The sequence below is a fragment of the Triticum urartu genome, chromosome 7 (genome assembly GCF_003073215.2).
Source record: "Triticum urartu cultivar G1812 chromosome 7, Tu2.1, whole genome shotgun sequence".
Classification (NCBI taxonomy): domain Eukaryota; kingdom Viridiplantae; phylum Streptophyta; class Magnoliopsida; order Poales; family Poaceae; genus Triticum; species Triticum urartu.
The window spans coordinates 174,238,402-174,254,156 of record NC_053028.1 but is presented as its reverse complement, the minus strand read 5'-3'; positions in this window follow the sequence as shown (position 1 = coordinate 174,254,156).

The window sequence follows — 15,755 nt, the reverse complement described above, 5'->3', positions numbered from 1 at the left end:
GAGAAGCTTGCGCGCGGTGGCTCGCAGGACAAGGAGAAGCTTTTGACTAATGCAAGCTCTCCCTCGCTCAGGCGGTGGACGTGCAACAGTTAATTCGGTGTCAGATTGCCAGAAGCATACACTATACTACTAGTGCTATTATTGTTCGACTTCCCCACCAGCCAAGCGCAAAGTTTACTAGTACTACTACTATAGTCCATAAAGGTACGTACTATACTAGTACTAGGAACCGGATGGAGGAGCGTCTGCACTCTTATTATAATTTTAAAATGTGATAAAGCAATCTTCAACACATTGGTTTCTCTTCGAGGGTTCTCGCATGTGATAATGGAAGTTGATTGCATGGAACACTCGCCACAATTCTCTCTTAATTCTGGCTCATATCCTGTTACAAATAGTAGCGCTCAGTAATATTTTCTCTTTTTTTCTTATTCAGCATGTAAACAGGTCAGCAAACCTTGCGGCGCATCTTCATGCGAACCGTTCTTGCTGCACTTTGAATGTGGCCAAGAGTTGGCTTGATGAAACACCTCGCTTCCTACTTCTTTTTTGCGGGGTACCTCACTTCCTAGTGACCAGTGTCTTGGCTGATCGTCCTAAGAATGCTTATATATGAATAAAGCTCTCTCATTTACCCGCAAAAAAGATTAAGCCATATTAACCGGAAAGGAGGGAGTATGGACTAGCACTACTTTTTGGTGTGTCCCGTCAACTCGCAGAACGAGGAGAAGCTTGCAGGACAAGGTGAAGCTCGCTTACGCCTTTTGACTAATGCAACCTACCCTCGGTGGACATGCATCAATCCATTCGGTGTCAGATTGTCAGAGGCATACACTGTAGTACCCAACATGTGGAGTACCATCATTGTTTGACTTCACGAAGGGGCGAAGAGCCAAGCGCAGTAGTACGCGTACTTGGTTTTGCACCTTCATACTACTCCACCCTCCGTCACAGTTTATAGGGCGCGCTTCATTATGATGCATTTCTCTCAATGCATTTCCACCACCAGAGAGACTTTAGACGCGTTTGGTTTACTGCTCAATTAATTAGGGCGTGGTAACCGCAATCAAGTCCACAAATTTCTCTCCATGTACTGTACTACTACGAGTGCATGCATGTGTGTACCCGGGGTGGAAGCACTGCATGCATGTGTGTATGAATTATTCCCTCTAGTAATAGACGCCGTGCTATAACTACCAATGCTATTTTTCAGGCCGATCGCTAGTCGCCTTGGTCCCACAGATTTTTTTTCTTTTTTCCGAAGCACGCTGCATAAACAGTGACAGATGGAGTAGTATGAGCGGATTCAAAGAAGAGCGTATTGATGGTTGCTTCTTCAGAGAAACTTACAGTGGGAAAGGTGGGGCTTATGATTTGACTGCTCATTACTCACTATTAATGCGGCGCAACGACCGAGCTGAGTCTCCCATGCGGTTGTGCACTACCCCCTCGGTTCTTAAATATACTCCGGAGTATTTGTCTTTCTAGAGATTTCAACGAGTGACTACTCAAATATTTGTCTTTTTAGAGATTTCAAATGGACTAGCACATATAGATGTATATAGACATATTTTAGAGTGTAGATACACTCATTTTGCTCCGTATGTAGTCACTTGTTGAAATCTCTGTTAAGACGAATAGAATATTTAGTAACGGAGAGAGTACACATACGAAGCAAAATGAGTGAATCTACACTCTAAAATATCCCTGTTTGAAATTTGTAAAATGACAAATATTTAGGAACGAAGGAGTATAATTTTGTGCATGGCACATGGACCCGAATGATGAAGAGGCTTCTGGCAATGCTATCAAGCTTCCATCATTTGTTTACATAATTGACGTACTATACAAATAATTTTCCAGCGACATGAAATTGTATAATGGTGTGAGCTTTCAGCTTTTGTTTCGCGTGTCTTGCCATCGATGCTCTTTTGGAAACAATAAAAAACTAACTTCCTTGCTAATGCATGTCAATTATTAGCAGATCAGAGCTAATAATTACATCACAACTGAAGACAAAGTTGTGAGAAGGTGTTAAATTAAAATTGATCCATGCTTTCATTGGCAGCAACGTGCCCCCAGCTCTGTCTAAATCAACAACGCATGTTGGGAAAAAAGTAGCTGTCTGGAGCATGCAACATTCCGATCATTTTGTGCAGTTCCACTAAAATAGAGCTGAGCGTCCCTGTGGGAATCCTAGATTAGGGGTCTCCGGAGAGCCGGACTATATCCTTTGGCCGGACTGTTGGACTATGAAGATACAAGATTAAAGACTTCGTCTCGTGTCCGGATGGGACTCTACTTGGCGTGGAAGGCAAGCTAGGCAATACGGATATGTGTATCTCCTCCTTTGTAACCGACCTTGTGTAACCCTAACCTCTCTAGTGTCTATATAAACCGGAGGGTTTTAGTCCGTAGGACAACATACAATTATACCATAGGCTAGCTTCTAGGGTTTAGCCTCTCCGATCTCATGGTAGATCTACTCTTGTTCTACCCATATCATCAATATTAATCAAGCAGGACGAAGGGTTTTACCTCCATCAAGAGGGCCCGAACCTGGGTAAAACATTGTGTCCCCTGCCTCCTGTTACCATCTGCCTTAGACACACAGTTCGGGACCCCCTACCCGAGATCCACCGGTTTTGACACCGACATTGGTGCTTTTATTGAGAGTTCCTCTGTGTCGTCGCCGTTAGGCTTGATGGCTCCTACTATCATCGATAGCGATGCGGTCCAGGGTGAGACTTTTCTCCCCGGACAGATCTTCGTGTTCGGCGGCTTTGCACTGCGGGCCAATTCGCTTGGCCATGTGGAGCAGATTGAAAGTTACGCCCCTGGCCACCAGGTCAGGTTTGGAAGCTTAAACTACACAGCCGATATCCGTGGAGACTTGATCTTCTACGGATCCAAGCCTCTGCCTTGTGTGTCACGCGGTCACGATGAGTATGATTTAGCTCTACCATCGGACAGTGTCCAGGAGATCGCACAGGCAACCGCTCCGACCCTCAATTCGGAGCCAGTTGCGCTGTCCATGGACGGGTGGATGGACCCCGCCACGGAGGCCTTACCCTCAGCGGCAATCGAGCCAAACATCGACCTTACCTTGCACGAGAGCCGTGTTGTTAAACTGCCGGATCCTTCTCGGGCCACGGACTCTGAACTGCCTGCGCCCGTTCCTATTGAATCCGATTGGGCGCCGATCATGGAGTTTACCTCCGCGGATATTTTCTAGCACTCGCCCTTTGGCGACATACTGAACTCATTAAGGTCTCTCTCCTTGTCAGGAGGATCCTGGCCGAACTATGTCCGGCATGACTGGGATGCGGACGACGAAGAAATTCGCGGCCCACCCACCACCCACTTAGTAGCCAATGTCTATGACTTAACCGACATGCTCGACTTCGACTCCGAATACATCGATGGTATGGACAATGATGTGGGAGACGAAGAGGAACCACTACCCACAGGGCACTGGACAGCCACCTCATCATACGATATATACATGGTGGATACACCCAACGAAGGCAATGGCGACGAGATAGCGGAGGATGACCCCTCCAAGAAGCAACCCAAGCGCCAACGTCAGCAGCGCCGCTCAAAGACCCGTCAAAGAAAAAGCGGTGATACCGGCACAGGAGATAATAATACTCCGGATAGTGTCGAAGACAACAACAATCCCCTCCAGCAAGATTTAGAGCAGGAGGATGGAGGAGCCAGCCCTCCTGAGAGAGCGGGAGATGGAGAGGCGGAGGATGATAACTACATGCCCCCTCCGAAGATGAGGCAAGCCTCGGCGACGATGAATTCGCCGTGCCAGAGGATCCCGTCGAACAAGAGCGCTTCAAACGCTGGCTTATAGCCATGGCAAATAGCCTTAAGAAAAAGCAGCAGCAGCTTCAAGCTGATCAGGATCTGCTAGCTGACAGATGGACTGAAGTCCTCGCGGCCGAGGAATATAAACTCGAGCGCCCCTCCAAGAGTTACCTAAAGTGCAGGTTGCTACCCCGACTGGAGGAAGAAGCATATGACGCGGCTGATCGGCCACCTCGTGGCCGCGATAGAGAGGCATTCCAGCCAAAAACTCAGCCTGCACCCCGATGCCATTCAAATAAAAAGGCATGGGGTGATACGCCAGACCTGCAAGACATATTGGAGGACAAAGCAAAGCATGCAAGATCGATCTACGGATCACGAGGGCACGCCACTATGCGAGACGATAAATGTCACGCCGGATACAGTAAAAGTAAATCCGGCTGGGCCGAACACAGCGGGCAAGAGCCGTTCGAGCTGCGTCGCGATATAGCCCAATACAGAGGCGCCGCACACCCCTTATGCTTCACAGACAAAGTAATGGATCATCAAATCCCAGAAGGTTTCAAACTTGTAAATATTGAATCATACGACGGCACAACAGATCCCGCGGTATAGATCGAGGATTTCCTCCTCCACATCCACATGGCCCGCGGTGATGACTTACGCCATCAAATACCTCCCACTAAAGCTCAAGGGACCAGCGCGGCATTGGCTTAACAGCTTGCTAGCAGAGTCCATTAGCTGTTGGGAAACCTGGAAGCCGCATTCCTCGACAACTTTCAGGGCACTTATGTGCGGCCACCGGATGCCGATGACTTGAGCCACATAATTCAGCAGCCAGAAGAATCGGCCAGGCAATTTTGGACTCGGTTCCTAACAAAGAAAAATCAAATCGTCGACTGTCCGGATGCAGAAGCCCTAGCGGCTTTCAAACACAACATCCGTGATGAATGGCTAGCCCGGCACCTTGGTCAGGAAAAGCTGAAATCTATGGCAGCCCTCACGACACTCATGACCTGCTTTTGTGCGGGAGAAGACAGCTGGCTGGCTCGCAGTAATAACATATCAAAGAACCATGGTACTTCGGATACCAAGGACGGCAATAGCAGGTCATGTCGCAACAAACATAAGCGCCGCATTAACAGCGATAATACCGAGGATATGGTAGTCAATACCAGATTCAAAGGCTCTAAACCCGGTCAGTAGAAAAAGCCATTCAAACAAAGTACGCCGGGTCCGTCCAGCTTGGACCGTATACTCAATCGCTCATGTCAAATACACGGCACCCCAGACAAGCCAACCAACCACACCAATAGGGATTGTTGGGTGTTCAAGCAGGCCGGCAAGTTAATTGCCGAAAACAAGGACAAGGGGCCACATAGCGATGACGAGGAGGAGCCCCGGCAGCCGCACACCGGAGGACAGAAGAGGTTTCCCCCACAAGTGCGGACGGTGAACATGATATACGCAACCCACATCCCCAAGAGGGAGCGGAAGCGTGCGCTCACGGACGTATATGCGTTGGAGCCAGTCGCCCCAAAGTTCAACCCATGGTCCTCCTATCCGATCACTTTTGATCGCAGGGACCATCCCACTAGTATCCGTCACGGCGGATTCGCCGCACTGGTTTTGGACCCAATCATTGACAGATTTCACCTCACTCGAGTCCTTAAGGATGGCGGTAGCAGCCTGAACCTGCTTTATCAGGACACAGTGCGCAAAATGGGTATAGGCCCCTCAAGGATGAAACCCACAAAAACGACCTTTAAAGGCGTCATTCCAGGCGTAGAGGCCCATTGCATAGGCTCAATTACACCGGAAGTGGTCTTCGGATCCCTGGATAACTTCCGAAGCGAAGAGTTAATCTTCGATATAGCCCCGTTCCGCAGTGGTTATCATGCACTGCTCGGGCGAACCGCATTTGCGAGATTCAATGCGGTACCGCATTATGCATACCTCAAGCTCAAGATGCCAGGACCTCGCGGGGTTATGACAGTCAATGGAAACACAGAGCGCTCTCTCCAAACGGAGGAGCACACCACGGCCCTCGCAGCAGAAGTGCAAAGCAGCCTCTCAAGGCAATCCACCGGTTCGGCGTTTCAAGACCCGGACACCTTCAACCACGCTCGGAGCAATCGGCAACTAAACCGCCTGGCGCGATCTGAGCTCGCGTAGCAATGCGGCCCCCACCCCAGTCCCAGCCAAACGGTGAAACTCGTGCCACGCGTACATAATTACGCATTAAAAATACCATGGGCACAGGTGGGGAGGGGGCACAACTGCGGCACGCCCCAAGACGTGGCTTAAACCGCACTTGGGGCTTCTCGTTTGGTTATTTTTCTCTTTTTCAGGACCTTAATCTCTGGAAACCCTGTCCGGCAGCACTATTGCCGAACACATGATGCAGCAACCAAGGACGCAGAAAGCTACGTCACACCACAGCATTCCCAGGTGGATTACAATAATGAGCGAAATATTTGATTTACTACTATTCCTCAGCTTGCCCTTGGAAGGGAAATAGCCCTACTCTTTGCTTGTCGCACCATCTGTATCATTCTGCTTTAACGTACCTTTTTGAATAAACAATGCATAACATTACGACCATTATTGCATTCTTGTTATATATATGCGTGTTCAATAATGACGCCTTGCAACCGTACACTTTGGTACGGCCAATACACCAGGGGCTCACGTACCCCACAATATGGTGTGAAAAGTCCGAACACTTTCACAAGTGCGGCACCCCGAACTTATAGCATTATATGCACCAGCTCGGAATCATGTCTTTGGTCAAATGTTGGGTTTGCCCGGCTCCTATGTTTTGGTACCTTACATTCCGCTCTATCGGCTAAGGTAGAGCTAGGAGAACTACTGTGATTGTGCCCCGGTTCTGCTAGGCTAAGCACCTCAGTAGAGGAAGCTAAAACTGACTGTCATGATAAGGCGAGAGACTGGTCGCTGTTCGGTGAGGTTTTCGAGTCCCTAAAGACTTATGCCGCTTAGACCGAAGGGCCGGCCCTGTCCGGCGTAAAGGCGTGTATCGCGCCCCGAATTCGGCCTTCTGAATACCAGGGGCTTCGCCGAAATTTAAAATTATAGAATTATATGGCTAAGTGAGAGTGATAAAGCATTATTAGTCCGGTTGCCTTGTTCGTTGTGCTGAGCACCTCCCTCGAAGGACCCAAACATGGGAACAAGAGTGCTCAGGTTTATCCCGAACACCCCAGCACTCGTGGCATGGGGGCAGAAGCCGAGGACTAGCCATCTCTTGGATTGGATAAACAGCCAAACAGAAGGTAATATTTTAAATTCACACAAGCGTTGCATAGCGCATATGAAACAAGTTTTCATCATACAGGATCACACGAGCAAGTTTACTCAAATATTACATCCTTTGAACATTCGTCCGCTACAAGACGGGCACCCTTCAGGACACCCTCATAATAAATTTCGGGGGTGCGATGCTCCTTGCCCTGCGGCGGCCCTTCCTTGATCAGCTTCACGGCGTCTAGCTTGGCCCACTGCACCTTCACACGGGCGAAAGCCCAGCGCGCACCTTCGATGCAGACGGACCGCTTGACGACCTCCAACCATGGGCAGGCATCCACAAGCCGCCTCACCAGGCCAAAGTAGCTGTTCGGAAGGGCGTCGCCAGGCCACAGCCGGATTATAAGGCCCTTCATGGCCTGTTCGGCCGCCTTGTGAAGCTCGACCAGCTGCTTTAGCTGGTCGCTTAGAGGCATCGGGTGTTCGGTCCCAGTATACTGAGACCAGAACAAATTCTCTGTTGAGCTTCCCTCCTCGGCCTGGTAAAACTGCATGGCATCCGACACGCTACGGGGCAAATCTGCGAATGCTCCTGGAGAGCTCCGAATTCGGGTAAGTAATCGGTAATTTACTTTTACATGCTTGCTCTGCATATAGAATGCCTTACCCGCCGCTATCTTCTTCATTGCGTCCATCTCCTGCAGGGCCTTTTGGGCTTCGTCCTTGGCACTTTTTGCTCTCTAGGGGCCGCGGCAAGCTCAGACTCTCGCGTCTTCGAGTCAAGCTCCAACGCCTCGTGTTTCGTCACGAGAGCCTGGAGCTCTTGCTGCACCTCGCCCACCCGAGCCTCTTGCTTTTCTCGCTCGGTGCGCTCCTTGGCCGCGTTATCTTCGGCCTCGGACAACGCTTGCTTTAGGGTCGCCACTTTGGTCGTGGCCCCTGGCCAATTCATGATGATCCTGTCATTTTACAATCGCACTCTTTTTATACATATCCACAAACTATGTACTACTTACCTTTGTTCTCCTCGAGCTGCCTCTTGGCAAGGCCGAGCTCGTCCTGTGACCCTTTAAGGTCCTGCTTCAGTACGGCGACCTCCGCAGTCAGTGCGGCGGACGCCAGCAGCGAAGCCTGCATATGCATATTGACATACTCATATTAGACTTCTGCTATATTGTTTGATCCTCTATTCGGCTTTTCTTTGTGAACACTGAACAGAGCGAAGCCTGTAATATTTTCCTATATTTTAAACACTTACCTCAAAGCCTGTTAGAAGGCTGGCACAGGCTTCAGTTAATCCGCTCTTAGCGGACTGAACCTTCTGGATCACCGCACTCATGATAGTGCGGTGCTCCTCGTCGATGGAAGCGCTGCGAAGCGCTTCCAGCAGATTGTCCGGTGCCTCTGGATGGACAGAGGTCACCGGTACAGGCGTCTCGCCCCTCTTAGAAGGAGGCTGCCTGCCCGAGTCCGGAACCACTGGAGGTTCCGGCGTGGTGTTCGGCTGAGGGCCGAACTCAGAGCTCTCAGGGGTCTTGTCCCCTCAGCTCCCGGAGTCCGGGAGACTGCCTTGAGGCGCCTCCGAGACTGTCTCCCCTTGACCCGGTGCCTCGTGAGACAGCACCTCGGCGTCGTCCGCAGGATGAGGGGAGGTGGCGATCGGGACTGGATCACTATCCATATCCGACGAACCCAAGGAGCCGTCCGATGATACATCGATACGGGCTCGGGGCAGCCTGCATAATCATATTTCGGCGTTAGGTGAAGTAGTGCGACAAAGGAATACTATGACTTACTCTAGTATCCGAATACTTACGACTTCCCTAGGGGCTTGGCCTTGGGCAGCCACTCGTCTTCGTCGTCGGCGGCGGTGGTAGAGCAGTCCGGAAGGAGAGTTCTCCCCTTCTTGGACCCTTCAGCCTCCCCAGTTGGGGCGGCCTTCCTTTTCTTGTCTCCCTCGTCTGGAGGGGGAGCATCTTCTTCTGCCTCCTCATCTTCGGGGGAGGATTGCACCATAGAGTCCTCGGATGGTGAGTCCGACGACACTTGGCATCGGGAACTCTCTCGGGTTCCCTTGGCCTTCTTGGTCTTCTCCAGCACCGTATAAGGGGCGGGAGTCAGCATCTTCGCCAGAAGAGCGTCTGCTGGGCCTTCGGGCAATGGAGTCGGACAGTCGATCTGTCCGGCCGTCTCCTGCCAGTCCTGTCAAAGGTACGGTAGTTTAGATCCTGCATGGAGTCAATCTATAAAAAATAAGTATCCTGTGAGAGGTAAAGCAGCTTATCGCACTGGCTTGGCGCTTCTCGCTGAATCGGCGATCCTCAGTAATGGGAGGGGGACCTCCGCGCTCTTGAACAGCACCCTCCAGGCATCTTCGTGAGTTGTGTCGAAGAGCCTGTCCAGAGTTCAGTGCTGCGCCGGGTCGAACTCCCACAAGTTGAAGTCCCGTTGTTGGCATGGGAGGATCCAATGGTGGAGCATGACCTGGACTACGTTGACGAGTTTGAGCTTCTTGTTCACCATGTTTTGAATACATGTTTGGAGTCCGGTCAGCTCTCCTGGACTACCCCAGGATAGGCCCTTCTCTTGCGAGGAGGTGAGCCGTGTGGGGAAGCTAGATCGGAACTCAGGGGCCGCTACCCATGTAGGGTCACGCGGCTCGGTGATGTAGAACCACCCCGATTGCCACCCCTTTATGGTCTCCACGAAGGAGCCCTCGAGCCATGTGACGTTGGGCATCTTGCCCACCATGGCGCCTCCGCACTCCGCCTGGCGGCCGCTCACTACCTTTGGCTTGACATTGAAAGTCTTCAGCCATAAACCGAAGTGGGGCTTGATGTGGAGGAAAGCCTCGCACATGACGATAAACGCCGAGATATTGAGGATAAAGTTAGGGGCCAGATCGTGGAAATCCAGGCCGTAGTAGAACATGAGCCCCCGAACAAATGGGTGGAGAGGAAATCCCAGTCCGCGGAGGAAATGGGTGAGGAACACTACCCTCTCATGGGGCCTGGGGGTGGGGATGAGCTGCCCCTCCTCTGGGAGCCGGTGCACGATGTCGTCGGGCAAGTATCCGGCTCTCCTCAGCTTCTTGACGTGTCCCTCCGTGATGGAGGAGACCATCCACCTGCCTCCCGCTCCGGACATGGTTGGAGAAGGTCGAGGTGGGAAATGCGAACTTGGGCGCTGGAGCTCGAGTGTGCGAAGGTGGATGAGCAAAGGAGGAAGAAGGCGTGGATGAAAAGGTAAATCCTTATCCCTTTATATGGGCGGACGAAACTATGCGTCCCCACTAGCCTGGTAAAACTCGCTTGTCCCCCAAGCGCCGTAATCGATGGCGCGGTTGGGATACCCACACCCGTATTGATGAGAATCCCATGATAAGGGGACACGATATCTGCTTTGACAAGACGTGTCAAAAAACAGCCTCGCATTATGTGCGGGGCTAGTTAAAGGAAACGGTTCGAATAATCACCGGGCCGTGACATAATGTCGTGTTGCCAAAATAAGTCAGCAAATTGAATTTGTGGAAATTTTATTCTCTCTACGATGGTATGTGGAAACTTATTTTGCAGGGTCGGACACTATCCGTATATTCAAATTCTTCCGTGGTATATTCGGAGGAGGAACCCGCCTTGCAATGCCAAAGACAATACTGCGCGCCGGACTCATCGTCATTGAAAGCCTGGTTTAGGGGCTACTGTGGGAGTCCTGGATTAGGGGGTCTCCGGATAGCCGAACTATATCCTTTGGTCGGACTGTTGGACTATGAAGATACAAGATTAAAGACTTCATCTCGTGTCCGGATGGGACTCTACTTGGCGTGGTAGGCAAGCTAGGCAATACGGATATGTGTATCTCCTCCTTTGTAACCGACCTTGTGTAACCCTAACCTCTCCGGTGTCTATATAAACCGGAGGGTTTTAGTCCGTAGGACAACATATAATCATACCATAGGCTAGCTTCTAGGGTTTAGCCTCTCCGATCTCGTGGTAGATCTACTCTTGTACTACCCATATCATCAATATTAATCAAGCAGGATGTAGGGTTTTACCTCCATCAAGAGGGCCCGAACCTGGGTAAAACATTGTGTCCCCCGCCTCCTGTTACCATCCGCCTTAGACGCACAGTTTGGGACCCCCTAACAGAGATCCGCCGGTTTTGACACCGACAGTCCCTGTTCCAAAGATATCAAGTGTGATTACGATAATCGAGGACTGCTGATCAAACAATAAACACACAAATAGAAGCCGATCACCTTTTGCAGTCTCTCTTAAGACTAACTAGTTGGGGAAGATTAGGCTCGGAGTTGGATGAGGAAGATAGAGGAAAACCAATCTCCCTTTGTGCAGTCGCACTGAAATGTAGAGATGTTGCCCGTGTGACATTTTAGTACAACTGCACAAAACACTCTTAAGAAAAAAGTGATTTGTGCAGTTCACCAAAAGGTCGCAATAGCAATGAGGTGAAATGGATAGCCCTGTTTGCAAAAAAGAGGTAGAAAGGAAACAATTACTGGCCAATAACAGTTGATGACACATGCGACGACAAAAAAGAAGCATATTCCTTGTCCTAAGGGAAGATAACAACACGGTTGTGTTTGTCTAAAATAGTGTGAGGACAAGAATGCAATATGGAAAGTACGCCGGACGAGCTACATTTTGGGCAAAGAACTATGGAAGATCCACATGCAGCGATGTGGGAAAACGGGCAGTAGAGCAAGGGCGGAGGAGATACCTGGAGGTCGTCGGGATGTAACTAGGTGAGCGGAGGCGGGCAGAACCTACGAGCAGGTGGCGTAGGCCCTGCCGCGCCGGAGCTTGGTTAGAGAGAACGGCGTGTACCGCAGATCGGGACGTGCTGCCTCGGCGCCGTTGAACGGAGAAACGATGCACTTCATCCCTTTCCCCCGGCGGACGGGATGCGGCCGGATCAGTGACCAACGGTGAGAGAGACAGAGAGTCCACCACACTCCCTTTCCCCCGGCGGATGGGATGCGGCCGGATCAGTGACCAACAGTGAGAGAGAGAGAGAGAGGCTACCGCACTCTCTTTCCCTCGGCGGACGCGATGTTGCCGGATCAGTGACCAACGGTGAGAGAGAGAGGCCACCGCACTCCCTTTCCCCGGCGGATGGGATGCGGACGGATCAGTGACCAACAGTGAGAGAGAGAGGCCACCGGAGCCTTGTGTGAGATACTCTGAAGAGCGGACTACCTTTTCCTCCGTAAAAATCGTTTTATATTCTGTGTACGTGCCATTGAGCGCTATAACTTTATTTAAAAATAATGCGACAACGCGTCAAGTCGAACTTTGTTTCGTCCACGCGTGGTACACGACCTCCCTAGGTAAACAACCGCTACAGGCGTTTAAATTAGCACGTGGGCTGCCATTTCGTAAAGAAATGAGCTCCACCGTGTACCCGCGTGGGTTTGGCTGGGCACGAAGCATAAGTACGTGCACGGTGCACCTATTCTCTTCTTGTATACGTACACCACCTACGTGGGGTTATGTGAGAGAGATACAAACCTAGAGAGATATAGTGTGTGGGTTCTTGAGAGTTTTTTTTGGGGGGGGGGGGGTCAATCAAAATATTTAACATATGCAATGTGTGTGAAATAGAGTCCTGGATATAACATATATATAGAGGGGGCGATCCACGAGAAGAGAGTGGAGGTATCATCGGCTTGAGGTGTCCATAGAATTGAAGAGAGGGATGATGTGTGTGTGTGTGCGCGCGCGCGATCGATAAAGAGTGCCATCGAATTTGTGTGTGCCCACGTCAAAGATATAGAGTGGCTGGCCTACTGGAACGTGAGATGGGACATGTGCAGTTTGTCTCTGTGGCATGGATACCTACCTGCAGCGCTCGACTATCGGTGTGTGGTGGGGGAAGAGGGAGGCCCAATTAACTATAGAGGTACAATGGCTGGTATATGTGTGGAGGAGGAGAGAGGCCTACCTCATGTATTAAGGAGATAGATCTGCCTCATGTATTAAGGGAGATCGATCGGCATCCATGCATATGTGCAGGAGATGAATAAGGTTGGGAGAGAGACAAAGCTAGAGTGTTGAAGGGGGTGGTAGTGGAGTTGCTTCTAACAAAGGTGGGATAGGCTTGCTAGAGAAACGGAGGGCACGCCCGCAATATCAATAAGAGAGGAGATGGCTGCTTGTTGTCTGTGCACGTGCGTGTGAGAGACAAGTCAGGAGGCATGCACGAATGATGAGGGGGGACGATGTGGTTGTGGTAAGCAGACATAACTACATAGGAAGATCAATCACATAACTTGTGAGGTACGTCGATCGATGGGGGGTAGTTAAAGTTGATCTAGGTATATGCTGGGAGATCGATCGGTATACATGCATGTATGTGTTAGAACAAATGAGGCACGAGGAGAAGGATAGAGAGAGAGGGATGCATGTAGGAGGTGGTATGAGAGGCATACTATATCAAGGGGGAGGAGTGTGCGAGTATGAGAACGATGAAAAGAGTGGTGGGAGTGAGGCATGGATGGTGACAAGAGAAGAGGGGAAGCTTGTGTTTGTGCTAGGCACACCTGGCTAGGGAGGCATATCGATCGATGTGTGCCGTAAAGAAGGAGCTGGGGGCCTACACACACCGTGGGTGAACGACCTAAAGTGAAAAGACGAATTTGCGCGATGGAGCTAGAGAATGCTAAGGGAGGGTGAGAGGGATGCGGGCGTGTGCATGCACAAGAGAAAGTTAGCGCTAGCTACAAAGATAAGAGGGTTGTGTGGGTGTAAAAGACGAATAGAGATCATATATACTTCATTATAAAAAGTGAATTCGGATATTTGAAGAATTTATCATAGTGTTTCAAACCGACGGATGTGTGAATATATATAACAGTGATACACATGGTGTGTTTATGAACATGGTATACTACATTTAATATATTTTATCTCTACTCTTATAAAAACGGAGTTGTTGATGATGGTGTGCCTGCCATCCTGCATTATAGGCCGTCAGATTTATATCTGGCGGATAGCAAGGAAACTATGATGGTTGAAGTTGGCAACAATCATGATTGTAGATTCTTATTGAATTAGAGAAACGAATTCAAATTTAGTTCGAATTGCAGCGGTAGTATAGACATTTGGAATGCACTAAAATGTTGGTATGAGTAGGTTACATGCATTATATAGCAAGCGAAAAAATTTAATCGGACATAACATGGATTCATACTCCCTCCTTCCATCTATATAGGGCGTAATGAGATTTTTAAGACCGCCTTTGACTATTGACAAGATTAATAGTACATGACATGCACAATGTGAAAATTATATCATTGAAAGAACCTTTCACAGACGAATTTAACGGTGTGCTTTGTGTAAGTTGCATATCATATATCATTGCTCTAATATTTGGTCAAAGTTAGCATCGAAAAATGCATTAGGCCCTATATAGATGGAAGGAGGGAGTAGCTTTGAATAGCATTTGTATAGTAAAACGGGGCAAGACTCTCTCTTTGTGTGGTGTGAATAGTTTTATTTTTTTCATTTTCTTTTTGGTTGAGGGAAGTGCGAATTGATTTGGAACGTACAAGTACAATATTACTACATGTTAGGCTTGTCCCTAAAATACACCCCGCGTCTTGTTATATCCCTAAAATTCAGATATCGTGCTCCCAAAACTGGCGCCTTCACAACTCGTGCCTTGCTATCCCGAAATTACAACACGCACGAAAACTCCCTCCAGCTGCCAAATCCCGACACGCGAAATCCCCCTTCTAACCCTGAGCCGAAAGGGCCGCTAGTTCAAATCGGTGGGGGGTACTTTTGTAACACACCCTACATTTTGGACAAGCGCGTTCCGAAGTCATGCTTCACCCCCTCCCATCGCCCCCTTTTCGCCATTCGAAATCCCAGGCCGCCATAACCTCCTCCGTCCGCCACGTCACCGCTGCCCAGCCAGAGCCTCTTCCCCGATGACGTCGTCCACCGCAACAGCTCGACGTCCCTCGTCCACCTCCCCGAATGAGGATCTGTCGTCCATCTCGCCGTCCCGCTGGTTCAGCAGCCCCGTCCTCCACCTCCAAGGGGCTGCTCCGATGATCACCTCATCTATCACGGCTGCTCCATCCCCACAGCACCGCCTTAACCTGCTCCACCGGAACCGCAACATCCTCACCGACTCCTCGGACGAAGCCGAGGCCTACGTGGCGCCACCAAAGACGTTGTACACTCAGCGCATCGCACCTTCTCCTTAACTCGACCTCCCGGCGCCGACGGTGCTCCATCCCGCACCCCCATGGAGCGGCTACCTTGAAGCCGGCGCCGCGGGCGACATCTCCACGGCGGCTATCCCCCAGTGCGAGGCCCCATCGGCGGCAGCCTCCATACCAGCCGGATCTGCTGCTGCTGCTCCGGCTCTCGCCCGATCGCTCCCTCGCCCAGCTGCTGCTACTGCTCTCCCCCTCGCTCGTGCTGCTGCTCTGCTCGGATTAAGCCACACTTCAGTCGATTGAATCGACTTTTGGGTCAGTCGATTTTCAGGGGTTGGGGGGGCTCACCGGAGTTAAGGAAGAACCACCCACAGCGGGGACGAGGACTCGCCGAAGAGGTATGCCACTATCTATCCTAGGGTTCAGGGTGGGGGAGGGGGGCCTAGAGGGCTGGACGGGGCGGCGGTGGCGAGTTGTTTCGGGG